This window comes from Oreochromis niloticus, unplaced genomic scaffold, assembly GCF_001858045.2.
Source record: "Oreochromis niloticus isolate F11D_XX unplaced genomic scaffold, O_niloticus_UMD_NMBU tig00001124_pilon, whole genome shotgun sequence".
Classification (NCBI taxonomy): Eukaryota; Metazoa; Chordata; class Actinopteri; order Cichliformes; family Cichlidae; genus Oreochromis; species Oreochromis niloticus.
Genome location: NW_020327316.1, coordinates 84,447 through 112,160, shown reverse-complemented (window position 1 = coordinate 112,160; position 27,714 = coordinate 84,447). Strand labels below are relative to the sequence as shown.

Here is a 27,714-nt window from a genome sequence, read left to right as displayed (position 1 = left end):
TTTTACGCGTTTCTTTAATAATTTGTCACGAGATAATTTCGGCTACCTCTGAAACTGGTCTAAACTTAGTTCTTTTGGCCTTTTGGCGAGCTTAACCTATTTTATCATTTTATTTTACGCGTTTCTTAAAACCTTCGTGGCCGTTTTACAAAATAGTGTTTCTCTCACCCTCAGACGTCTCACTGGTGATTCGGATCGTCAGACTGAATCCCACCGCCGTGGACCAGACTAAAAACACCGGCCTGGACCCGAATTTAAACGTCCCAGGGCTTTCGGCCTCGTCTAAGAGGGCTGTGCACAGACTTCGGTGCTGGCTTCCCACGGCGTCAGGAATCAGTTCTGGATCCTTGGAACAGAGTCACAGATAACAGTTCTGATATTTCTGATCCGGCTCGAAGGACCAAAATAAATGTCAAGAGATTTATTCTAAATGACACTTCTTCAGCTGAGAGTCTAAGAGTGAAGAGACACACACTGTAGATCTTTACTTGCAAGGGCGGTCACAGAACGCTCACAACAGAGTGGGGGCCCTGTGATCAGCGCCCTGTTCTTGCACTTGTCTTTATTTATATGCAAAAATAATACAACAGTGAATACGTCTATTCATAGGCGGAGGAAAGTTAGTGCGTAGGGAGTGAAGATAAGAGTGGTTTAGGTGTATGCGTGTGTGTTGTGAGATTCAGAAGGACGCGGCCTCTCTTCTTGTTAGGGAGCGTCAGATAAGAGTGTCCAGCTCTCCTCTTCCTGGCAGGAGTGAAATAATAACAGCTATTATCGCTGTGAGAAAGAATTCATAAAACAGTCTTGTAGTGGACAACAGTCTAAGTCATCAAAAGGTCAACATACAGTATTCTATCATATGCAAACTTATATCATTAAAAGCTTATACTGACTACTAAGTACAATTTTCCATTGACAGGACTCAATGCTGCTCCTAATGCCTCTCCATTCTCAGCCTTTAGTCTCTCCTCCACCTCTGCCTTTGCTCTCTCACGCTCTTCTCTGGCTCTTCTTTCTGCTAACATTCTTGCTCTTTCTAATGCTTTTCTACGGTGTTGTTCTAAAGTAGTTGCAGTGGATTGAGCTGTGGTTTCATCCTCAGGTTTCACAACTACTGCTTATAATATTGCTCTTTTAACATTTTGTGCTTCTCGTCTCTTTTGAGCCTGCTCCAGCCACAACTTAGCGACTGCTAACTGCAATTCCTTCCTCTGCTTAGCTGTCCCTGTTTTACCTGCTGCACTTACAGTTATTCTTTCTATAAGCATTTTACACTGAACTTCCACTAATATCCCTTCAAATCCATATTTCTTACGCCAACAACCTACATACTGCATGCTACCCGGTGAATATTTCTCCATAAATTTTACATCCCCTTCTAAGGCAGCCTTACACATTTTACTATCACACAAGACAACAATCAGCCACACTCACGCAGACCGCGTCTGGCCCGCACACACACAACATAGGCCTATCGCTTGCGTCTACACGCACAGCTAGCGCTCTCTGTTGAAAACTCTCAAACGCCCCATATGGCGGAGAATTCAACCGTCGGACACTCTCCAAACGCCCCAAATGGCGGAGATTCCAACCGTCGGACATTCTCCAAACGCCCCAAATGGCGGAGATTCCGAACACTCCTCACGGCGGAGTCACCGAACCTAGGTTGTCTCCACGCCCCACACGGCGGAGAAGCCTGCATCTCTCTCACGCGGCTAGCGGGCTCCCGTACCTGCGGTCAACGCAGGGTCACGTAGCCACTCTCTAAGGCCTTCTGTACTTACTGTTCGTGTTGTTTCCGTTCATGGGAAGAGTCTCTGTAGCCCGTCAATCGCCATCCATCCCGAGGGGAGTTCAGATGCAAACTTTCTGGCCTGGTGACAAGCAGGCACCAGGGCTTTCCGTCAATCATCCCAGACGTTGCGGTGGCGTCCTCTCCCTCTCCTCGCGGTGGATGCGATGTGTTAGGTTCCGGCTCCGAAGGACCAAATAAATGTTGGGTCTAAACTCAGACCCCGCTGTATCCAGGACTTATTCCCATGAAAGAAAAACAAGGCAACAGCGTTCGATCGATTACTTGCGCAAGGGAGGCCTCATTTGTGTCCAGCACGAAAATGACCCCAAATCCGGCCTCCTCTCGCTGCCTTTTATTGAGAGACAGTTCACACAAAACACAGCAAAGTAACGCCCACATGGTTCTAAGGCATTGTATGTATATGTGTGAACTTCTGTATGTAAATAAGAATGTGTGTGTGTGTGTGTGCGTGTGTGTGTGTGTATGTGTGTGAGACCTCCTGCTGACCAAAGGGTCGTAAAAGCAGGAAGCTTACATCAAAAGAAACAGATCTTTCAGATAGGATGTATCTACAATAAAACCTCCCCCAACACAAAGTGGTTAGAGGTGCTCAGGATCAAAGGAATGGCTTTGATAATACTGCTTGAACTAAGACTGTACAAATTTAAGAAACACAATGGCAACATTCAACAATTAGACCTAACAATACTGTTTTCAAAGACGGTCTGCTGTTTCCAGGCTCAAGACCTCCAACATTTGTCAAAGGGACGAATGCTCTCTCGCTCCTCGCTGTTTTCTCTTTTTTAGCGTCATCTCTTTTTCCATCTCCTGTGCACATTATGCTTCTCTTTTCTACATCCGTGTTTTATTACTGCTCTCTTCCTCTCATGTGACACGCCTCCCTCCTGCTCTTCTCTAAAAATTCCCGATCTGCTGAGCAGTTTGGAGGGGGAGGCGTACACTAAACATATAACTATGAAAACACTGATATCTTTCATTCTACCAGCATTTTTAGGTGCCAAGTAAGTACTGCTGTGTTTGCTTTCTCATCGAGGGAGAAGAAAAACGAAAGAAAAATAGAGTATCGCTATTTACCGTCAACTAACAGAGTTTTGTCATGTTCTCATGACAAAGTGCCAAACTGGCCCTCAGTCATGATTTTCTTTCTTTCATCTTCTCTTTCTTTGTTGTTTTGTTTGAAGCATTTGTTTAATTGTTGTTTTTTATTGTGTGGAAAGAATTTTTCTGAAAATATAGATATAGAGAAATGATATTATATATAGTTCTATATAAAATGTGTACAAAGGAGAAAGTATATAAAAGGGTTTTCTCAGTGGGGGATCTATGCATGAATTATTTTTAAAGACGCGGGGAAAAGGACACTGTACCTGTCGATGCACGTTTCCCAAAATCTAAACGAGTCATATCGCTCCATGTTTGCTACTTTTGGTCTTTGGTTTTCTCCCGCAGAGTAAGAGCATCACAGGAGCTCCTGAAGTCAAACGACGCCTCCCAGCACTCATTTATTAAAACGGAGTCGATGCCAAAAGTCTTAAACGTTAGAATCAAAGCAACAGCTGTGAACTCAGTCATGGTGTCATGTGCAGCCCTTCATCTTACTGTCACTACTTTTTCTTTTTAGGGTACGTGAGGTAAAGCGTCCGTTGATGTAGCTTGATTGTACAAAATTATTTTTCTACGTTATTAACAAAACAGAGCAGAGACTGATGCTGCTCCTGTCTGACCCCTTATTTCTGGCACATGTGTATTCTGACTTGTGTGTGTGTGTGTGTGTGTGCGTGTGTGTGTGTGTGTGTGAGTGTGATATCACATCTGCATCACTCAAGCGTAGGCGGGTCCGCGTCAGACAACAATAAACAAAAAGCAGAAAAAGGCCAACAGTAAAAACTCAGACTCCAGCATGAGCTCCTTCCTGCTGCTTAACCAAACACCTGCCTCCATATCATCACCGCTCCCTCCCTCCTCCTCTCTCCATCCTCCACCACCTTTGTTATTTAACACCGACCCCCTCCACCCCCAAACTGATAATCAGACAAATTCCCAAACACTTGACTTCACTGTGTCGACAGCGTTCCTGACTATTTCTGACCTCAGTTCAGCTCTGCTACTATCCTCACATTAAGGGTTCATTCACCTGCCTGCAGACGATCTGTGAGCTCGTCGGTTGTAAATTAAACTCTAAGCACACTGACGGTAACCGGGAGGCATTCAGGGCCTGCAGTGCAGAGCTGCAACATGAAAAAAAGGGATGGGGGCTCAGATCTCCTGAACAGGGTAGAAACAACACGGTGGGTTTGTGCTGTTTGTGATTCCTGCTCCGTCACTCTGGTGGAGACGACTGCAGCTCAGCAGCGCTCCCTGCTGATCCTCTGATGAAGATGTCAACAGTATGTAAACTGAGCTGATGTGCTGCTGTTTGAGCCCACATGGTAGCGTACGTCCGGTATGGGAGAACTTAGTCACCGGTGCTGTCTTTGCTTGTGCTCTAGCTTTAGCCTGTTTGATTGGCTTTAGCCTGTTTGATTGTTTGTTTTCTATTTTATTACTGCCTAAAAGGGGAGGTGGGGGAAACACATGCCTGACTTCTCCTGTCAGAGGTTTTGTAAGCTCACTGGAAGGGAAACGTGCACAATGTAAATCATAAAACAACTGACTGGGGGTGTGCTGCAGGTGGATCAGTGCTGTGGACAGTAGCTGTGGAAAAGAGACTGGACAAAGACTCCCAGCCTTAAATACAGGACAGAGGATGATCCCATCATCTTTCAGCTAACAGTGTCGAGCAGAAGGACGGCCGGCTGATGCGTCCATACGAACCCTTTTGTACTCACTCCTGTGTATCAGGAGGCGGCGAGGGGTTGTGTCGTTAAGCTCAGCACCACACAGCTACAGCAGAGGAGAGAACACAAACGAGTCCTTTCATTCGGCTCTGTTCTTTCTCCTTGTCTGTTTTATAAGCTAACACTAGAGGGCGCCATTGTGGCACATTCAGCGCTCACTCTGAGGTCACTGGACAGAGAAGAAAATACCAAACTGGGAGACGGATGGAGACGAAACATCTGGAAGAAGATCAGAACTGTACATTTTTAAGTGTAAGAAAAAAAACAGACAAAATATTTGTAAATATTAAGTTTCTTGTTTATTTTATGTTTTGGTTTTTTTGGAGTGAATGAATGATATGCTTATTTTGTGATGACAAAAGCCAACAGGTGCAGTTTGTAATGAGAAGAAAAAAATGGCCGTTAGCTTGAGGTTTCAAATGAGTTCATCCTTACTACCGATCAGTTTTGTCTTTGTTTTTTCAACATTTATTTGATTATTTTTTATTTTTGTCATAATGTTGATCGTTATCATGTGACCATCCTGTAGCAGGAAGGTCGCTGTAGCAGAAGTCATCTCCACTGAAGCCCCCTCACAGCAGGGGGCCAGTCATGCTGTTTATTAGGATTTGCTAGTTTTCAGTGAGAAAAAAACATTTTTATCAAGTTTTAAATCCTTTCGTTGCTCTTTTCTCTGCGATTGTCATAAAATCGTCGTCCTCTTTTCAAGCCTTAGCTCGCTTTTATTTTGAAATATGAGTCTTGTGATCAGAGATGAATCTGTGCTGCATTATGTGCGTAACATCAGAGCGATAAAAGCCAGCTTTGCCTTTCAGTGATTCGCAGTAAGGACATAAATGACCTAAACTGAAACTGAAAGAAAGTGCAGTCAGTTAAATGTTAGCTCACCTAACATGTAGCAGTGTTTACATGTAGCCATGTTTGACAGACTCCAGGGCTTTGATACCATAAGATGCCTCATATCCTCACAGACTCATGAGATCACACAGGTGGTCTGACCTGCTCGTGTCACACTGTGCTGTCTGTCTGTCCGTTGTTTTTCTCGTGCAGTGATGTTATGTAGCAGAAAAACAGTTGGATGCTCGAAAAGTGCAGAGCGATGGGTGACGTGTGGAGTACATCAAAGTCTGTGTGTGTTCAACAGCTGTTAGAGCCACACTTTGTCCTGTCTGTGGTTTAACTGCTGGATTTATTTTATTTCAACACTCAAAAACTGTCAGCAAAGCAAAACTTCATGATTGGATGATCCCGTGTCACGTCCACACTGTCAAACGTGCACAGAGACAGTGACACCCACAGAGAAACCCTCAGCTTGGTGTCCATTGCAAATCTGCACCTGTTGTCTTGTTTCTACTTTCTTTGTTGAACTCAGAAACTCGAGACTTGAGATGAAGAAAAATGTTAAATAATGGAATAAAAAAAGATGATTATTAAAAAAAAGTAAAGTAAAATTATCTAAATAAATGAGGTGATGATATTTCTGTTTACTTTAGAAGTTATTATACACTGTATGCTGTGATTCTGATCTGGGAAACATTAAAGACATTCATAGCCAGACTGCTGACTTTGTCTCTTTATTCAGTCGCCTAACAGAAGTGCTGTGAGAAAGGATTTACCCCATCCTGATTTCTTAGCTATTTGCATATTTGCCACACTTATGTTTCAGATCATCAAACACATTTTTATGATAGATAAAGATGACCAGAGTCAGTATAAAATAAAGCTTTTACATGTATTACTGGGAGGTCGACAGCTCCCTCCACTGCTTGGCCCTCTGTGAAAAACAACTGGGATCCAGCTTCCCTTTGACGCTGAATTATATAAGCGGAAGAAAATAAATAGATGGATGGATGATTGTATTTTGTGCACAAACCTTGAAGTATGAAAAGGGTTGGCCAAAGTCTCCGTGGGGCCCTCTATTAGTGCCAATAATACTGATTAATGATCACCTATTATAAATGTATTTCATTTTCTAATCTTGATGATGTTGTAATCCACAGTGAAAAATGTCATAAAAGCAGATAGCAGATTTGCAAATTTCAAGAAAAATGTTTTCATTAATATTAAAAAAAAATAATATTAAGCAAAATACCTCCCCCTGCTGGCCACATGGAGAAACAAAACCTCAGAGCTGCACAGCTGCAGCAGTGTGGTTTACGTCATTCTGTTGTCAGCCTGTTTTACACATCGGTGGTTTCTTATTGAAGTGTAAAAAGATCTGAAATCGTAGTAAATTCAGCTACTATTGTGGGCTGGGGATGATTTACACTTAACATTTTAAGTGGTATAATAATAACAACTGGGTACTGAATGTCACAGGCCCACTAAAAGTAACAAAATAAGCTAACATCAAATAGATTTACTGTAAACACATCAGAAGGTTATTTATGTGGCAAAAAATTAGATCTATACAAAATGTTGCAGGGAAACAGAGAAGGAGCTCATATAGGTTTGAGTTTTATTCACATCTAATGTGCAGGTACAAATAACAGAGTGGAAAACTTTATATTTTTTGTTTGCAAACATTAATTTATGAAGATTAATTAACATGAGTGTAGCACAATGTAAAGGTGAAAGCAGTATTCTGATATGACAGTGCAATCAAAACACATTTTGCCACTACAATCTGTGAATAATTGTGACAAACAACTGTCATTTTAATATTGGACAAAATAGTTGTGCAGCCCTAACCTGAAATATGCTGTTTGTTCTGAATGAAAAAAGTTAGTCACGGGTAAACATTTTAATCACATTTATAGATGCAATATGTTATGTCAGTTAAGACTAAATGTTACCACAAGTTCCCATCATCAGAGCACATTTAAAGTGTGGAGAAGTGTCCTCACAAGTGCACTCGAGGTAAAAGAGCACTGACCCTGTGAAATAAACAAGCTCTCCTCCTTTTGGGAGGTGACTCAATGTTATGGAGCAGCTGGGTCTGTACATTTTTGGACACTGATACTTTTTCTTAAATTTTTCCTTTGTGCAGAGCACATGAAATTTACTGCAAATCCATTAAACCAATCATTATTAGAAATATGAAAGAAGGAAGAAATGAGATGCCTTTTACTTATATCTAATTTGCTGCTTCTAAACCATACAGTAAAACTATACTGGGGGGAAAAAAACATAATCTTTTGCGGTTAGTGTGATAGCTTTAATTCCTATTGTCCTGCTTGATTTTGCAAAATAGAAACACTTTTATAGATTATTTTCTAGGAAGCTATTGAATGTGAATATGTTAAACTAGATACTGTTCTCACATTGCCCCATCTGCAAAATGCCTCCATGTGTAATGTAGTATAACAACCATGAGGTTGGTTTTCTGATTATTAAATCCAGAGATCTACAACACACCTCTGTGTTTGATGGTGTACTTTTGCATTGTATCCATAGCTCGCAACACTTTTTTCAGATGTTTATTATTTTGCTTAATCTGTTAAAATCCATTGTCACTGTTGAGCCATCGTGTCAGTCCTCTCAGTCCAAAATGAAATCTTAAGTTTGGGAGAAATTGACTGTGTAGCCTGAGGCTAAAACAAAACTCAAGCACTCAAGCAAAGGGAGTGATCCCTGTAAGCTGTTCTACCAAAGCAGATGTGTGACATGTGTGTGCAGGGCTGGACTGGGACAAAACATCAGCCCAGGCATTTTGACTAATGACCGGCCCACCATGGTATTATAGGAAAAGCCATAAAGCCTTTATAATAAACTTAAACCTACACCATCCTCCCTATTCTGGTATTCTACACAGTACTTATCAAAAATATAAAACAGCCTAATTTATAATTACATATACCTAACTTATAGGGTTGCCAACTCCCAGCAAAAAAAGAAAAAAAAAAACCCACCCTCTACCTCAAGATGCTTAATTGACAAAACCGATTTTAATTTAATGCACTTATAAAAAAAAAATGCACAGAAAACTATCATTTTTCTCCAGTAATTAAGTAGATTTAACATCTTTCTTCAACAGAATTGCAAACTGCACAGATGGCACATTCCCAAAGGAAAGAATACTATAACTTACTAGGGTATATATTACTAAATATTTACTGAATACAATAATGGACATCAGATGAAAACTTTGGTTGTAAGATTCAGATAATTATTTATTAAAAGCGAGACATTTTAAATGAGAATAAGAAAGAAAAGTATTTCTTTGTGCCCCCCTTTCCCTGTTAATGCCCTACCTGGCCCCCTGGCAAAAACTTTGCTAGACCCGCCCCTGCACAGTTACCAGCTGTCAGCTACGTAAAAAAAAGGATCCTGGTGTTATTTGCCTCTCAGAAACAGTTCATAACTTCCCTTCAACTCATTCATGTCACCTAAAAGGTAAACCTGTTTCTCCATCACCTGTTCAGCTCTGATGATTCAGTAAGGACATCTCCTGGTTTCATCTTCGTGTTTCCCTCTCACCACATATCCAAACTGATATCATGACCAGCAGCTTTTACAGCTGTGGCTCCAGCAAGCATCAGCTGATACTAGAAATTAATATTAAATAAATTCTAACAACAGCTGATCAAGCTTAAACGTGCTGCTGTTGTTTAATGCGACCTCTGCTGGTTTCCTCTTTCTGGCGCAGAGAAAAGCCAATCAGCTGATCACTGATCAGTTTCATGATTGAATTAGCAACTTTCTAGCTGAAGTAGTACGGGACAAATCGCGTTCCTTTTCACCTCAACTTTATTTCGACTTCCTCGGCTGTAATTGGTCCAGCCCAGAGTTGATCATGACCAACTGGCCAATCCACCACCATTCATTTATACCTAAAAAAAAGAGAAAAGAAATAAAACCCCATCGGCCCATAAAAACGAAAAATCAAGAGCGGCCCACTGGGCAAATGTCACCGATATGCCCGATGGCCAGTCCAGCCCTGTGTGTGTGTTTCTTCAATTTTCAGATAAGATTTAGCACCTCTGTCAAAGATAGCTGCAGACAGCTGTGGGCACACTGAGGTTGTTATTAGTAATTTCCTCCAGTTAGTCAGGTAGTACAGTTATAGTCAAAAGTTTTGACAGTGGCACCACTTGCAACACTAAACTTTTATTTATTTGAAAACAAATGTTTTGAAACTTGTGAAATTCTCTGAAAAACAAAGTAACGTAGTGCATGAAGAACAAATTTTGTGACACATAAGTGCTGATGTCTAAACACAATTCATTACATCTCCACTCATTTTTATAAAAGAAGTGAATGTCTTTCATATTCTCTGACACTGACCTAATTATTTTATATTTGATGCTCAGCTACAAATGTTACTTCACTGGCTCACACACATCACACATCCTACCATTTGTCTGTGATTTTTGTTGCTCAAATAGCTGTTTAGTCTAATGATAGGTTTGTAGCTTGAACCTATTCGCTGGAACGTTGAAGGCACTGTGATTACACAGCAAGCAAGACACGAGTAGGCAACATTCTTAATGTTTCACGTGCACGGGAGAGAACTGGACAGGTGCCGTTCCTTCGCTTGACCCCAGTTGCTCTCGTCCGCTCTCCCGTAACACTGCTCTTTTATTGTGGTTACATGAATATGCATAGGTTCATTAACATATGACCTCTTTACATAGGTATACATGTGAACAAAGAATACCTTGTGTGTGTGTGTGTGTGTGTGTATATGTGTGTGTGTGGGGTCAAACTGTGACCCCAGGAAGACTCCCCAGAGCCGTCCATCTAAACAAAAGGCTCTTAGACTCAAACAGATATACGTGTGTTTGCTATACCATATATCAGCAAGAGAAGATACGACCTCTCCTAGGAGGTGTGTGATCTATGCCAGAACACTCTGAAGAGGAGTGAACACACTCCCCTCTTCATGCTACACAGAGTTGTTACAGACCTCCTAGGATGAGACATTCTTTCAATCTACAAATGATTATATACTTCTAAGCATATATAAGTAGATATTTCTAAGCATAAATGACAATCAACAATACAAAAACCTAACATTTCCCCCCTTTTGACAATTATGCTAGAAAAGTACCCAGTTATGATCACGTCATGTCTGACAGTGTCAATGCAAACATTTTTATACTCAGCATATGTCAATGTACACAGTTTGACAATTGTATTGGCAGTTATCCAAGTTCTTATTAATCTCATTCAATGGTAAACTGCATCCCACGAGCAAACAAATGAATTGTTAAAGGTCAAAAGAGAAATTAACATTTTCCACATGTCTTGCGGTGGTGCTCCTCCGCAAGACATGTAAATCACACGTCTCTCTACAGGGTGGTTTCAAGTTCTGTAGGACGTCATAAATGTGTCTTCCAGTTGTTTCCATCACTGTCCATAGAACCAGAGTCCAAATGTATGTAGAATAGACATTCAAACATACCAGTTGAGTTTGTTGTTTGTCAACATGGGTCTCAGCTATCGTGAAAGCTGCAGGCCTCGTCAGCACTCTAGTTTTATGGCCTCTGCCAACCCCCATCACCTCACTTCAGGCCTCCGTACTGTGGGGGATATTTATCACTCCTCCATTGTCCATCCTCTGCAGGAAAACCCTCTGTGGAAAGGGTACTGGATCCCGTTATCTTACTGCTGTTATGATTCCAGCAGTCTTCAGAGTGCCATCGTATGCACAGTGCAGTGGCACAGCATTGGGTGATGTTCATAGGAAACTGCTGTCATCACCACCATAGCTTCTAGTTCCTGTGCTTTTCACAGAATCATGATGCCATCCTTGGACTCCCCCTGCGCTGTCGGTGGAGCTTGGCACGCTCCCCTCATCCTTCAGGTGCCCGTCTGTCGTCCACAATCTCCTCTGTTGGCCTCTGAAAAGCCCCCTTGGCACAGCTCTCATTCCAACGCAGCTTCGTGGTCCTTGCTGTGGCTGTGGAATCTGATCTCCCAATGGGCCCCAAACAGCTCGACCTTTGACCTCAACCACTGCCTGGACTGTCAGCTATGCCTGGAATGGTCTCACTGGGCCTCAGAAGATTTCTCAGGAGATTCCTTTCAGCAATACTTTAACTGCTGCACCTGTATTTCCTTGCTAGGAGGAAAAACTTCTATTTGGAGAGCATGTAAAGCATCATCAAACCACATTCTTTAGTTCAGTGAGCTTCATTTATGGACCATCAAAGCCTCATCTGAACACAGATGCACCACTTTGCATAGGTTTAATACCTGTTGACTAACTGTTAATCACACAAATCACTGCAACAATCTTAAAAAACATAGTTTAGAAAACATAGAAAACATAGTTTCATGTAATTCATGTAATTCTGGACCCCTCCTCTTGACGCATGGACACTCCCATGAGTCAACTCATCAAAACCAGATTCCTGTCTGAAAGAAAAAGGTTAGCTAGATCATGTCCCAGGCAACATCAGGGCGTCTCCCCCTCTGGAGCAGCACCATAACCCTGCAATAAAAGATGTTAGTGTGTTTTGCACAGTAAGTGTGCTTCACATCTGGCTCCGCCTGGAGCCATCATACACACCATCATGGCCTGGAAAACAAGATCTGGAAGTGAAATCAAACTTCACACTTATAAACAATTGTATCATAAGTAGCAATAAAGCATTCAGCATCAGCAGGACAAGTATCATGTGCAGGTTTTCTCAAATCAGTAAACTACAATTATTGCCATAATTTGCCTCAGACGTGGATCATCCCATGTACTCAGTCAACATTAGTGTAATCGGTGACTTCCCTTAAGCAAAGTCACTCCATATATTTAACACTAGGAGCTCAGTAGTGGCCAGCTAATGAGCCCCATATCAAACTATTCCACAAACACTGCATCTCTTAGTTGCTTTCTCATGTTACTTGTCCATCTCTGCTGAATTCTCTACATGCACTCTTAGAAAAAACAAACATCAGCAACACACATGGACAATCCTGGTGGTCAGGCGCAGATCGACAGGTTCCAGAGGTGCTATAAATAGACCATAAAGTTAGCCATCCATAGCTGTGGAAAGAAGTGACACTAGTTTCAACACAGGGAATGTCTCACATGTTATTCACATCATCAAAGTAACCTTCACATTTTCCCAACAACACAGTGTAACAGCATCACCAACTCATAACCTGTAAACACAGTTTTCTTCACACATGGACCCAGAAATCCTGTAGTAGAAAACATCAACCAGCTGTCCTGGTATAAATCACATGATCAAATCACATGAAGAACTGTAATGCTGTAGAAATGTTAGCGCTGCGCAGGTGTATACACACTTTCTCACAGTTACCTCTGTGAGCAACACAAGGTAGTGAATAACACCCCTGGTAGATGCACAGACACAGAAAGTGGCATTTAAAAGGTTAAATAATCACGCAACCCCGAATGTTGTTGTCATCTTTCTGCTCCTGTAAAAAGAAACACACATAGATTCATCTGCACCTTCGTCAGGTGGGGGTTAACTTCGCACAGTGATGTCAGTCAGTCTGTCAGCTTCTGTCCGCTTTTACCAGTCAGTCAGTTTTATTTTCTCTCACTCATTCATTCATGCATTCATTCATTCTTTCTTTGCTGATAGTGGAAATTAACGTCGCACTTTCATTTCCACTTCTCAGCAAAATGACGTCATTTCAAAAAGAAAAGAATTTAGACTGGATTTCCTCGTTGAATCCTTTTGGACAGGAACTTATTTTCTAATTGTCCCATATAAGTGACTTTCTCCTGAGCCCATTTTAATGTGGAGAAACTCACTTGCAACAATTTTCTCGACGACGTGTCGTATAGCGCTTCAGTTCTAATCGTGCAGATCTGCTCAAACAGAGATCATCAAACAAAACTTTCAGTGCACTGTGAAAGTATCAAAATAAAAAGGCCTCGTTAAGTCATGACACATGCTCCTCATCTCAGGAGGGTAAATCATACCATTAGCATGATTTATCATACCATCATACTAATTGGCAGGCTCAACTTCACAACAAAAGAAAAATCATCAGCTAGATAAACTCCAACCCAACCATCAGCCGCACAACACACAACATAAGCCTCATGTCTCATTAGCTATGAATTTTAATCCCCAGGACTGTACTTTTTACTCATTTAGGCCACAAATTTTATTTAGTTTTCCTTTTTCCCCGTCATCATAAAACATGTGACATGTTGTCATGCATTTCACAAAAGAAGTTTGTTCTCATGTATTCAGAGTTGTGTATCTGGGTGCAGGATTCACTCGCACATCACAACAGGAAACTCAGTGTTTTAGAGTCTCCACTCCAACACATCCCATTCACTCGTACTAGAATTCAATCACCTTTCCTTAATCTAAGAACCATCAACTAATTTGCATATCAGCTATTAACCCACTAAGATGACAGGACAACAGAAATGCATGTTCAAAATATTATCACAAAAATAGAATTTCCCTCATACAGTAAATTACTTGTGCTGCATCAATCAGGCAGAAAGCATCTCCCAATTTACTATATTAACAACTAAATTTATTGTCTGATCACTGGTTGGTCAAACCAGAATTTTTTTTTTCCCCACAAAAGTTAAACTGTTGTCCTGCAACCTAGAGAGTTAACTGTCAGCATTGGATAAATTCAGCATTTGATAACAAGTGTCTGTTAAACTGACACTATTTTAACACTGATGAGAGATAACAAGCTGATTTTCATTGCATGTATGTTTGTGTTATTAGGCAGGTTTAATCAATGTCTGTGGAGCTGCATCTCCAGCAGGGCATGTTCTTAAAGCTGCCTTTCCTACACACTTCTCTGCTATTAATTGATCATTTTTAACTAATGTGCTATGAGTCCACTGGTCTTTGCATCACTTCTCATCACACTAAGTGACTTGGACAAGATGATGAACAGACTCACATGCTTAAGATGTTGTCTACTCTTCATGGGCTCTCTTGTGTTTGTGTTAGTAGGGTTAATGCATGTTCTGCTTGTGTGTGTGATTTTGTATATGTTTCTTTTTGCAGTGTTTCAGACTCTTTCACAATTCTCCACTTAAGCAGTCAGTTTTCTTTTCCCCAGGTTTGCTAACCCAAATTTTGATTTCCCACATTAAACAACAGCTTTCCTCTGTGTCCTTACTTACTCTCACTCTGTTGTCCTCTCCCACTTCAACAGTCCAACAGCCGGCAGTTCTTCTTCAGCTTTGTCCTGTGTTCCACTGTCTCTTCTTGCCATTTTCTCCAAAGGTGGCAAATGTCAAACTCCAACAGTCTCCTCAGTTCTCCTCAAACATCCTTTTCACAAGCACAGTGAACTTTGCAGCTTGTTGGAAACACAGTGTCATTCATCCAGTCAGGATGATGGTTTGCTCTTCTTCTCCACTGCTGTTTGTCCACACTGCTGCTGCTTGCTGGGACTCTTTGCTCAGGACTTTGCTGCTGTCTCTTTATCTGCCATGTTATTGCTCTTTGGAACTGCATTCCTTGTCTTCAGGGAGGAGTGAGAGCTCACTTGTGAGGATGAGGGACACATGGAGCTGTAAATAAGTTAGCCAGAAATTGCAGAAATTGGCCTGAATGTTTCCAATGATGTCAAACTATAACTTTATTCCGACTGCTGCATGTGGAAAACTGATCCAGGTGCTTAACCAACACACAGAACTCTCCTTTCTTAAAAGCAGAAAATGAGATTGTAGTTGTTCTTGGCTAATAAACAAAACCTTTTTCCTATGATTTTTCATCTACAATGTAGATTTTGTCTCTTTTTACTCTTTTTTTCTTTACACTAGCTGGTGACCTGCAGAATCACCGCTCTCACAATTTGTGACAATTACGTTTACACAACGCACACACACTGCGACGTCAGGCACATTCACACTCACTTTTTTCATCTGCATAAATAAAACATATGGCTGATGACATGTGCCATGGTGATCCATAAGTATGATCACAAGTTTATTTAATTATTTTTCAACCCAACAAAGCAAATAAACAAAAACATGCTGATGCTATGAACACTCTACACACATGAGTCAAGATCCAGGAAAACTGCTGCGCATCTGAAAGAAGAAGCTGAACTCACGGATACGCTACATACTCGAGTTATCATAGTTCTCTTCCCCTTTCTTTGATGAGTTCTCAGCCAGCTCCTGATCTGATAATGTGTAGCTTGCTCATCAGCCCAGAAGAGACAGCAACGCAACCTCACACAGTGGTTGCGTGCTTTGCCCACAGTGGCAAAGACTTACATTTTCATATTAAACTCAGCTTCTCCATCATGTAGTTTTCAGCTGTTTCACACAGGGTTCAGCATAATAGTTGTTTTCATAGGTGTGCTCTATATCTCAACAATGGCTCATATTAGGATGACAGTTTTCAAACAGGTCAAGTGCCTCTATGCACTTCATTAGTTAAGATATTTGCCTATTTTACTTCATCTCATATGTCATCGTACTGTATTTGAGCAACCTTAAGCTTAATGCAGATTACTGTTAACAACTGGTTAAAGTAATGGTCTGGAGCACAGGCTGTTGTTGATCAGGGAAATCATCTAAACATTTTGTGTCAGCAAGGGGTGGGGGAAAGCCATTCACCAGAGCATAGCTTAAATGCTGCTGATGTGGACTGGCCTTCTCTCCTCGTGAATGCCGACTCCAGGGATCCGGCGTCGAAGGACCAATTAATGATAGGTTTGTAGCTTGAACCTATTCGCTGGAACGTTGAAGGCACTGTGATTACACAGCAAGCAAGACACGAGTAGGCAACATTCTTAATGTTTCACGTGCACGGGAGAGAACTGGACAGGCGCCGTTCCTTCGCTTGACCCCAGTTGCTCTCGTCCGCTCTCCCGTAACACTGCTCTTTTATTGTGGTTACATGAATATGCATAGGTTCATTAACATATGACCTCTTTACATAGGTATACATGTGAGCAAAGAATACCTTGTGTGTGTGTGTGTGTGTGTGTGTATATGTGTGTGTGTGGGGTCAAACTGTGACCCCAGGAAGACTCCCCAGAGCCGTCCATCTAAACAAAAGGCTCTTAGACTCAAACAGATATACGTGTGTTTGCTATACCATATATCAGCAAGAGAAGATACGACCTCTCCTAGGAGGTGTGTGATCTATGCCAGAACACTCTGACGAGGAGTGAACACACTCCCCTCTTCATGCTACACAGAGTTGTTACAGACCTCCTAGGATGAGACATTCTTTCAATCTACAAATTTCTAAGCATATATAAGTAGATATTTCTAAACATAAATGACAATCAACAATACAAAAACCTAACATCTAATAATATATATTTTTTAAAGTAATTGAGCAGTTGTCCTGTCTGTTCCTTGGTTGTTTGAGAAATGCTCAATGCATTTTTTCACTCTAAACCAGACAGACCATTTTAGGAATTGCCAGTCATGCTGCTATCCAGAGTAACAATCAAATGAAATATCCCTCTACACTGAGGATATAATATTATATATAACAAAACCCAATTCTACAATATCATACCTAAAATAGAATGTGTGAATTCAAATGGTCTAAAGAGGGTATTAAATACTTTGGAATTTTCATTCCCATACCCTCGGACCACTTGTTTCGCAAAAATTATAATAACATTATTCAGCGTATCAGCAATGATTTAGAGCAGTGGTCTATTGTCCCCCTGTCTCTGTTAGGTCGAGTTGAATATATCCGTACGAATGTTCTGCCCAGGCTACTCTATTTATTTCAGATGATACCAGTTGAAATCCCAAAGACAATGTTTGATAAGCTGAATGAAAGAGTTTCGAGCTTCAGGTAGGCTGAACAGCAGCCTAGAATTAGACTCAAAGCCCTGCAGTTGCCCAAAATAAAGGGGGGCATTAATGTACCTAATTTTAAATATTACTACTGGGCTGCACAAATAAAACTTTTGCTGACATAGTTGCAAAATGATAGACATACTCGCTGGCTCAAAATAGAAAAAAGTAAATGTCCCAAAATACTGGAAACACTACATTTCTTAGAAAAACCCGGAAAAGAAATGGCAACCTGGACAAAAACACATTAAAAAGTTTGAACAAAATTCAGTCAGCACTGGGACTACCAAAGTATCTTTCTTTACTATCAAGCACAGGATCTATGAAAACCTTTTCCTCTAATAACTCGGATACTGGGTTTAAAACGTGGGCACATAATGTACTGAAATATATACAACAACTATTGGAACAATGAAACTTTAAGACATTTGAACATCTGATGAGTGAATTTAATCTCCTCAGGACAGATTTTTTATAGATCTCTACAACTAAGGTCCTTCTTGACGGCACTCAAAAGCTGGGGAAACATTGCCAACCCCACACCTAATAAAAAATTTCTAAAAAGTAAACAAATCAGAAACAGAGACAAGAAGACTATTAGTAAAATCTATAACGCAGGCTCATCAATGATTAAGCATAATTCCCTGAGGATGAGAGAAAGATGGGAGGCAGAAATAAATAAAAAAAATACCTGATGACACCTGGTGGGAAATATGTACTGAAGCACACCAAACCACTAGTTCAAACACATGGAGAGTTTAAATGGAAAATTATCACCTGATTCTACAGAACACCAGAAATAACTGCTAAGATGGGTCCAACACATCTGAGTTCATGCTGGAGGAACTGTGGGACACACTCTGCCAACCATACTCATATATTCTGGCTCTGCCCTAAACTCTGTGTATTCTGGAGGCAGATATTTGATGCTCTTAAAGACATTTTCCAAGGTAAATATTCCACTAAGTCCTACAGTAGCAGTGTTGGGAAGGATTGCAGAACATACTGACTGCAAAGCCAAAAATTACCTGCTAAATATATTACTCACTGCAGCCCTAAAATGCATAACTATCAGATGATTAAAACCACATATAATCTATGGATCCAGAAAGTTTATGATGTCTGTCTGATGGAACAAATTACATACTCAGACTACAGAAACCTGTCTTTGAGAAACGGTGGGGACCCATGTTACCTTTACTATTACAATGAAGAACACCACCTAATTTTAGGAGCTCTCTCTCTACACACACATACACACACATATTTATGGACGGCACAGGAATAAGGAGACCAAAAGACTGCCTCACATAAGGTCAAAGAGTGCTCATGTATACTTTTCCTTTATATGTATGTATGCTTGCTTTCTGTAACATGCTGCTGCTGGACATTCATGGCTTGTGTAGTTTTAATGTGAGTATATGTTTGTACATACAGTTACAGTTTATTAGAGGAAGTGAAGGATGCATCACTGCTGATTTTAAAAAAAAAATTAGTTAAAAAAACAGTATTAATTAAGAAGATACAACACTGTTGTAATCTTGGTGTTCATATCTGTTTGGACAGCAGGAAGTGTAGTTTCCCTGAATTTGTTTTCCTGAATTTCTCTGTATTTTTTTCTCACTAAGAATTCAGGAGGCAGCATGAAATATGAAGTCAATTCACAGCTTGCTTTTTTTAAAATTGTATTAATTATCCATTTATATATTACATATTCAGAGTAACATTTATTATAATTTAGCAAATTAGTTATTATACACTGTATGACATGATTATGATCAATAAAACATCAAAAAGATTATTCTCCCCCTCTGGATGAACGCAGAATCAATTCCATGGTGAACTGCTTAAAAACAGCCAACCAAGTGAACAACACTCTCCAAGAGTCGGCATATCTATATCCTAAAACAGAGGGAACACTGCAAGGTGCAAGCCACTCATAAGCCTCAAGAATAGAAAGGCTAGATTGGATTTTGCTAAAAAAAAAAAATAATAATAATAATGATAATGATAATTGAAAAGAAAACATAAAAAAATCAGCACGGTTCTGGAAAAGAGCCTTTGAACAGATGAAGCCAACATCAACCTCTACCAGAATGATGGCAAGAAAAAAGTATGGAGAGGGTGTGGAACAGCTCATGATGCAAAGCGTACCACATCATCTGTACAACACGGTGGACACAGTGTGATGGCTCGGGTGTGCATGGCTGCCAGTGGCACTGGGACTGGAGTTTATTGATGATGTGACACAGGACAGAAGCAGCCACATGAATTCTGATGGAATATTTATGGACCTAACTGTATATTTCTTAAGCTCTATCAAGTTTGCAATTTTAAAATTAAGCGTTAAAGAAGATGCTTATTTATTGCTACTAATGGTTTGTGGTGAAGGGTATTTAAGTGGACTGTGAATATCTCCAAAAGTTGAATCTGTTCATCTGGACGTAGCGTTTTGTGGGAGAAACGTTTCGTCACTCATCCAAGTGACTTCTTCAGTCTCAGCTGACTGCAGGTTTCCCCAATTCTTATAAACAGTACATTTGCATAATGACTGAAACCAGCCCACTGAAGGAACAATGGGCTGGGAGGTCAGTTCCTTAATCATAAATGTGCAAATTCTCATAACCATTGATCAACAATCACTGACCAAAACCCACTGATCAATGGCCATGAGTACCATTCACAGAGAGTTGGGGAATGGCTGTGAATAGTATAATCAGTTTTAGTCTCTGTCTGAGGGCAGAACTAAGATCCTATTTTTGCCTACTTTTGGGTGTAAAGTAAATCTTTACACTTAAAAATTCCTTTTTGACTCATTGACTGATCTCATTTTGTTTCTAGTCTGTGGATCAGAAAAGGCATATGTGAACACACTTATTAAACTTCATGCTTATAATTTATTTCTTCAAACACTTTAAATCTTCAATCAGAAAAATAATTTGTTGACATCACTGAGATCATTTTGAGATTCTGTGTCATGACACTTAACATTCAACAGGCATCGCGATAAAAAAAATATACTGGTCGTTTCCGGTCACCAAGTTTATAATTTAATAACTTAACAAAGAAAAAAAATGTAATTAAGTGGAATTATGTGAGAGCAGATATGTCAAGAAAAGCAAATTTTAAACACTGAGAAAGAAACTCACATAGATGAATTAAAAAGGCATTTATGCTGAGATAAATCTTTTAAAAAAATGGAAATATAAATATTTAACATCAGATTCCTCACAGAAACACAGAATTTATATCACTAACCCTAAAACATAAAAGGCAACCTGTCCACCCAAGTTGTGAATGCAATAAAATGAGGACGAAGGGACGTAGGAGTTTCAAACTGATACCACAGGTGTATCTATGATTGGTTTAAAATCAGTAACCTTGACCTTGAGGTCAAATTTTTATGAAAATCTTGTAAATCAATAACTTGAGAACATGGCGACAAAGAATATAGAAATTCATTACATAGGTACATCTGCTGGGAGGCTGAGGGGTGCTACTGGCTGTTGCTAGTAGTTTTTCTTTGAAATTTTCTGTTTAATTAAAACAATGCAGACTGAGTCATCTACAACAAAGATATTAATGATTACCTGACAAAAAGGAATCTCATATACGTGTCTATTCAATAAAAGAAATTAATTGTGTTAAAAGCAAACAGATCAAAGGGATCAGTAATGGCAATTATTTGTCATTGTCTTGTCCTAGCCCAGTTAGGTAAACATTAACAATATCTTCAACTTTGTCCCATAAAATACTAGTTTTTCAACTATATCATATAAACACACAAAACAAATCACAATATCTAAAGACGATATTGTAAAGATGAATATGACATTATTTGGAAAAAGATTCTTTGAGGCTGTTTTCTGCCTGCTCTTTTGTGATCTCGTTCCAAGTTGCAGGAATATCAGCAGGTTTTGCATTATACATTTTGGCAAAGACCCCGTTATACCTTGCCATCACATATTTCCAGTAGTCTGATGCCTCAAGGCTCACATCTGGAGGGATTTTCCAGTCCGGATAAATTTCCTTGTAACTTTTATAAGGGTGTAATTCATTGTTTGTATCATTGCATCGAAAACTGCTGTTACTGATCACGAGAGAAGAGCATATGTTAGTGATCAGTTTACCTGTGCTTGTCCACCTGTATCTACCCAGACCCTGTGGTCTATGCAGTTTAGCAAAGTGCTCAGGATGGGCTCCTCCTCCTGCATCACAGGGAGCTTTGCAGAATGGACACTGTTTGCCACAACCAATCAGTTTTTTGAAAAGCTCATTTTCAGGTTGTACATGCAGATGCTGTCGTTTCATTTCAAAGTTCACTGTTTGGAACTCTTTTCTGAGATCTTGTGCCATCTCATTCACAGACACTGTGAGCCAGTCAGCAAACTGTTTCTTGTCAGCATTGTTCAAAAACATGAAAGCATCAAGAGCATCTTTGGAAATGACCAGCTTGTGACCAAGGTTTTTACAAATATCTTCAACAAATGTCTTCACATCATCACTCTTTCCTGTTTTGGCCTTGTTGATGGCATTTTTTATATTTCTCATACAGGATTGGAGATGTCGGTCCTCGAACTCAGATATTGTGGACACAGTTGAGAAGTGCTCCACTATTTGTTTGTGAATCCATGTCTTGACATAATCCTCATATGAGCAAATATATTTCTGGTAGTTTTGAAAATCATCCTTTGAAAGGAAATCCAGTAAAAGTGAATACTGGAAGGAGTTCTGTGTGCTGAACTGCTCACACGTCCGCATTTCATCAATGATGTCATGTCCCAGGGATCGACTGATAAAGTCTTTAACAGCAGGCTTCAAACACTGGTTGGTGAATTCTTCTGCTTTCTTCTGACACTGGTCTCGTTTATAAAACACATCTTTGAAACCATCACGAAACCTTTCTTTGTTTTCAATCAAACATCTGTATGGATCATTTTCTTCATGCACTTTCTTAAACTCTCTGGCTGCAAATCCACAGATGTGCAGTTTTAGAGAAACTTCAAACTCAATGTCTGTTGCAACATCCGGATTGTTATCAAGGTTCTTATCAGTGATGTGTAGGATCTCCTTCATGTATGTGTCACAGTACATTTTTTTCCTCCTCACTTTTTCTCTCACCAAGTGAGTGCAAGCAGCTATGATGCTGTCAGCCAGTTTTTGTGCAGCCATTATGTAATCTTGAATGTTCAAAAACATACCTACTTCCTCACCTCTGTTAGAGTATCTTTCAGCTGTATATCAGAAAGGCCCCAAACCACAATCTTCCAGCCTTTTTTCTAAGAGTTCTTGTGAAACATCCCCTTTATGTTTTAGGCTTTCTTTCAGATAAGATGATGCATTTGTGAAGATTTGTGCAGCTTGCTTTTCAGAACAAGGAAGTCCCTTCAGCATGTCCTTCCACATCTTGTGAAACTTATTTTCAAGTTCTATCTCTTCCATCTGAACATTATTTTTCCAGCATTCATGAACCAGTCCCCAAACTGCATTTTCAATCTTTTTTATGTTATTTTCTTTGATTTGATCAATTTCTGCCATTCCCTCTCTGATTTCTGCTGCTGCTGTGAGCTGATTAAAAGCAGATCTCTCCATTTCTTTTTGAAGGTTTTTTACACTGATTAAGAATTCCTCTCTGTATCCTTCAACCAGATAAACATGACGGTCTGTTTGCTTGAAATACTGTGTCAGATTTTCTAGAAACTTTTTCTACCATGTCGACAGCACTGTGGAGGCTTCACTTTTCAAACATTTGAGAAATTCATTGATGTCAGAAAATTCAGATTTTACAGCAATTGTACCAAAATTGGAAATTCTTGTTTCTGCGTTTGTTGCCCAGGTGTACATTTCTTTTTTGAATTCCCACTCCCATTTGTCCAATTCTGCACAGAGGCTTGTGTATGCATCAGCTACGAGGCTGTTTCTGAAGCTGAAGATGAAGTTTTCATGTTTTACTGCAGTCCACAGGCTTCTCACCCACTCTTTAAACTCGATGACATCATTAGCAGATGAGCCAGAGTTTCCCAACAGTTGGATGATGTGTTTCTTGAGCTCATATACAGCCTCACTGTAGCCTGCATTGACTGGTGCCATTGGTGGGTTTCCATTCCAGAGTCCAGGAATATACCAGTTCCCAGTGTCTGGACTGTACTCCATCACATCAGTGAAGCTCTTGTTCTCCTCTTTCTTTTCCATTTTGGCTGCTGCCTGGGTCATCTCATTTAACTGTTCCAGGAGCAGTTTCCTGTTTCGTAAGTTCTTCTCATGGGCTGAAACATCGGACACATTCTGGTGAACAAACACACATTTAGGCTTTTTGCCCACCTCCTTCATCCTGAGAAAAGCATGCACAACTATTTGTAGGATGTCCTTCATTTCACTTGCAATATTAACAATGGTGACGTCACTCAGCCCCACAACAAGTGTAGCAAGCTCATTGTCGTGCTCGTAGCTGTTGTCCAATTGTGCAAATTCTGGTGACTTTAAGCCCTCAGTGTCAATGATCAGCATGAAGTCACAGTTTAGGACTTTTTTCATGTCTTCATTGATTTTGATGAGCAACATAAAGGCACCTCGAGTACATCGACCACTGCTGACTGCAAACTGCACTCCAAACATGGTGTTAAGGAGAGTGGACTTTCCTGTGCTCTGAACTCCAAGAACTGTGACTACCAGGATCTTTCTGTTTGGAGACACCAAGTCACTGAGCTGAGAGAGAACATCACTCACCCATCTGAGAGGGATGTTGGATGCATCTCCATCTACAAGCTCAAGAGGAAATCCATCAAGCAACAACTCTGCACACAGTTTGGGCAGATGCTGCAGCTGTTGACGTGATGGATCTGTTTGTGGAAGGGACAGTGAGGCTTCATAGATCTGACCCATTTCACGGAAGAAGTGCTCAGTCCCCAGTGAGCTGTTGGAAATTTGTCTAACAATTTCTTTGATCTCCTCTTTGTTCTCAGAGTTCTTGCATTTTTCTTTATATTTCTCCCAAAGTTCAGACAGTTTTACACGAGACATGTTATCCAGATTCATTTGCATCCATTTCAGGAAATAAAACCTCTCTGTTCCCGGGCTTGATATTGCATTGATGAACCATGTCATAGCTGTGGACATGTCATAAGAGTTTTGTTTTTTTCGTAGTTCTTTTTTCTTTTTCTGAAGTTCGCTTTTGTAATCTTCTATATTTTTAGAGCCAATCTTCTGAAGTCCACATTCTTCCCTCTGTAAGCAGGTCAGTTCTTTCCATATTTCACCTTGTCGTGGAAGCTGATCTTCTTTGTATTTAAGGATGTCTTGAATTTCTGCAGTGATGGCTTCAGCATTTTTCTTTGCAGTCTGACACTCTGGAGAGTCTTCATCAACCAGGATTCCCAGTTTATGTGCAATGTCTGCCATCTGCTCTACTGGAATCTTCATTGCTGAGTTCTCAACTACATCTCGGACTTTTTTTCTGAACGTCTGTATAAAATCTGCATCATTTTTTTGTTTCTTCTTAGTTATGATGTTGTTGTTATTCAAGCCCAATTTGTTTGCTACTGTTCTTAAAACCTTGTAATTACTTTCACCATTACCAACCAAAAAGTTCTGTGTCTTGTGGTTTATGTTAGTGAGTAGACTGCGCTCGGACTCAGAGTCCAAATCGTCGAAGAACACAAAAACTGCTGCAGATGTCTGACACAGAAAGGAGTATTGTGTTTCAAATGAAGCAATGTCCCCACGGAGGTTAGCTACAGCCACTGGCTGACTCAAAATATCAATGTTTGTGTTTCCACCAGGAAGATACCAAGTGATTTCAGTCAGTCCGTTGGATATTGCTCTTGGACTGTCACCACACTCCATGTTGCGATGAACAAAGGTGTCATGGTACTGCTGAGAATTGCTCAGAAGCTTATTGAGAATCTCTGACTTGGACAAAGAGCACTTACCCAGTCTGACAAAAGAGATCATTGGAAGTTCAGAGAGAACGATTCTGTCTTCAATGAAGCCCTTGGACTCTGACAGAGACTGAGGTCTGTACTTTTTAACAATGTCTCTCATGGCCCACAGCATGAGTGTGCACTGATTAGTGTCACAATTTGGAAGCAGCAGAGGAACAGAGAACTGACACATGGACATTTTTAGTGCCATTTCCTGCTGTACAAAACCATCAGAACACAGAAAGAGAGCAGTGATAATGTCAAGTGGATTTGGCATGTCTGTGATCAATGATTGATCATTAAGGTTCATCCGATTTCTAGCTGTGACATTAGCCATCATCAGTTTCTTTAGAAAATACCACGGGAGGTCTGATTTATACTTGGCAGGTTCATCATTAATCATCTGCTCATCAATCTCAAGTAATTTGCTACGTGATTGTTTCTCCCTGTAGTACCGCTCCAACCCCAAGTCCTCCAATACGCTCACCAGGTGCCTCCCTGTTGATATAAAAATACTTGTTATTTCTGTAACCATTTTAATGACTCAGTTTCTTACATATCGTTCGCATAAAACAACCACTTCCTGTGGTAGTCTTATAGCTTTCATATATATACATAGGTATACTGCAAGGTATACCGTATCATTGTTTAAGTGTGTACTACACATTGGAGGGGTTTTTTAATCGTGTATATAAATATAAATACATGTTTTCCTAGAATTTAAAATCATCGAATTAGTCTTTCATACTTAGTTTAAACAATGTTTAGTTACTTTGTTGTTTATACAAAGTATTCATCACTGTGATTTGTTTTGTATTATAAAAGCTTTAAAAAAAACCAAATCAAAGCTATAAAAGTGTTTCTTTAAACTTAGTTTCTTAGTTTTAGTGATGTTTTGATACATTCATTTAAGGGGTATCATATTGTTTAAATATTGCTAATCTACAGTGTCTTTCTTTTCTAGTCATACTATGTGGCTGATCTACAATACTAAAGTTAGATTCCACTACGTTGTTCAGATAGTAAACTCGCCTGGAAAGAGACCCTGGTTCAAAATTGGCTAACTCTATTTTTAAGATTCTTCAAAAACGCTATCCACTGTACTGATTAAACTAAACAACTAGCTGAGGAGAATGGATAGATGGATGGATAGGTAATAGTAATTTTATCATCTGTACCATGAATGTAAATTTCTAAAGTTTAGATTTGACAAACTGTACGAAACATCACTAAATTTAGCTAAATTCACACTGATAACTGTTATATTTGGGATAACCTTACAGCAACCTTACAGGGAAATTTAAAAATATTATTTCCAACCTACAAGTTTGTTTTTCACCTATTTTGACTGTGCAGTATTATCACACAACTTTTCAAATAAACAAAAATTATAATGAAATTACTTTATAAAGACATTTCCATGTTTACACTGAGACTTAGCAAGTCCATGCACCCGTTCCCTGTGTAACATATTTGTGTTTGTTTTTTGTATTTTAAGTAGCTATGACTTAAATTTACTTACTTGTGTGTGTATGTCTGCTGCAGCTGGTCACTATGTAGTTCTTAGCTTCACCAGCAGGAGTGTCCAAATGCTGAGACACTAACTCACTGTCGATATTAAACAGTGTTTTTTTCACATGACAACAAGGAGCTGTGGGAAAAATAATAGTAATAGCGATTGATAATGTTTTTACTTAAACAACTTATAGAGATTTCATCATGCAGCTTTCTGCTGAAACATGAAATTGCATAAAAATGTATTTTACCTCCTGCATCAGTCTGTTGGCGGGGATCTTTGCAGATACTGCATGGAGTTGGAGGGGTCTCTACTTCCTCGCAGTAAAGCTCAACAAACAAGTCTTCAGCACTGATTTTCTTTTGATAAATGATTAATTCTATATTAAAAAACAAATACATAATAATCCCCTATTTTTTTATTCAAGTACAAAGTAGCTGCTTACCTTCATTGTGGGTGCAGTCCCAAACATCCCACTGTTGCTTTAGGTTATTCCAGCAGTGTCTCTCTGATTACTGTAATGAAAGTAAAGTGATTATTCTTCAAAGATTATTTCCTGAATGGAAGCTTAGCTGTCAAAATGAAACTGTCAAACTAGAAAACCAACTCCCCGACTCTCTGTGGAGTTGGTTTTCTAGTTTGCAGGGGTGAAAAAATGGGTAGTGGTCTAATTTGGATATGTAAAACATATATAAATATATATATTTCAAAAACAAGCAAAGAAGAGAAAATTTGAAAACTGGATCTGAAAACACTGATCATGATTTTCCGGAATAGATGGAGGGACATAATTAGGAAGGGAGAGATTCAAGGATTCAGGAAAAACAAAAGGCTGCTTTCATAATGAGCCATTACTAACCCTATAATGCCCTTTGTATCATATTTGATACATGAGTTTCTGAGACCTCTAGCCCATTAACATGATCAATACTTGCCATAATTTCAAATTG

The 27,714-nt window shown here is 39.7% G+C and overlaps 1 pseudogene; it reads right to left on the bottom strand.

Moving 5' to 3' along the window:
• Positions 1 to 1,519: 1,519 nt before the first annotated feature.
• On the bottom strand, positions 1,520 to 27,283 carry LOC109195234 (up-regulator of cell proliferation-like; annotated as a pseudogene).
• Between the last annotated feature and the right edge of the window lie 431 nt (positions 27,284 to 27,714).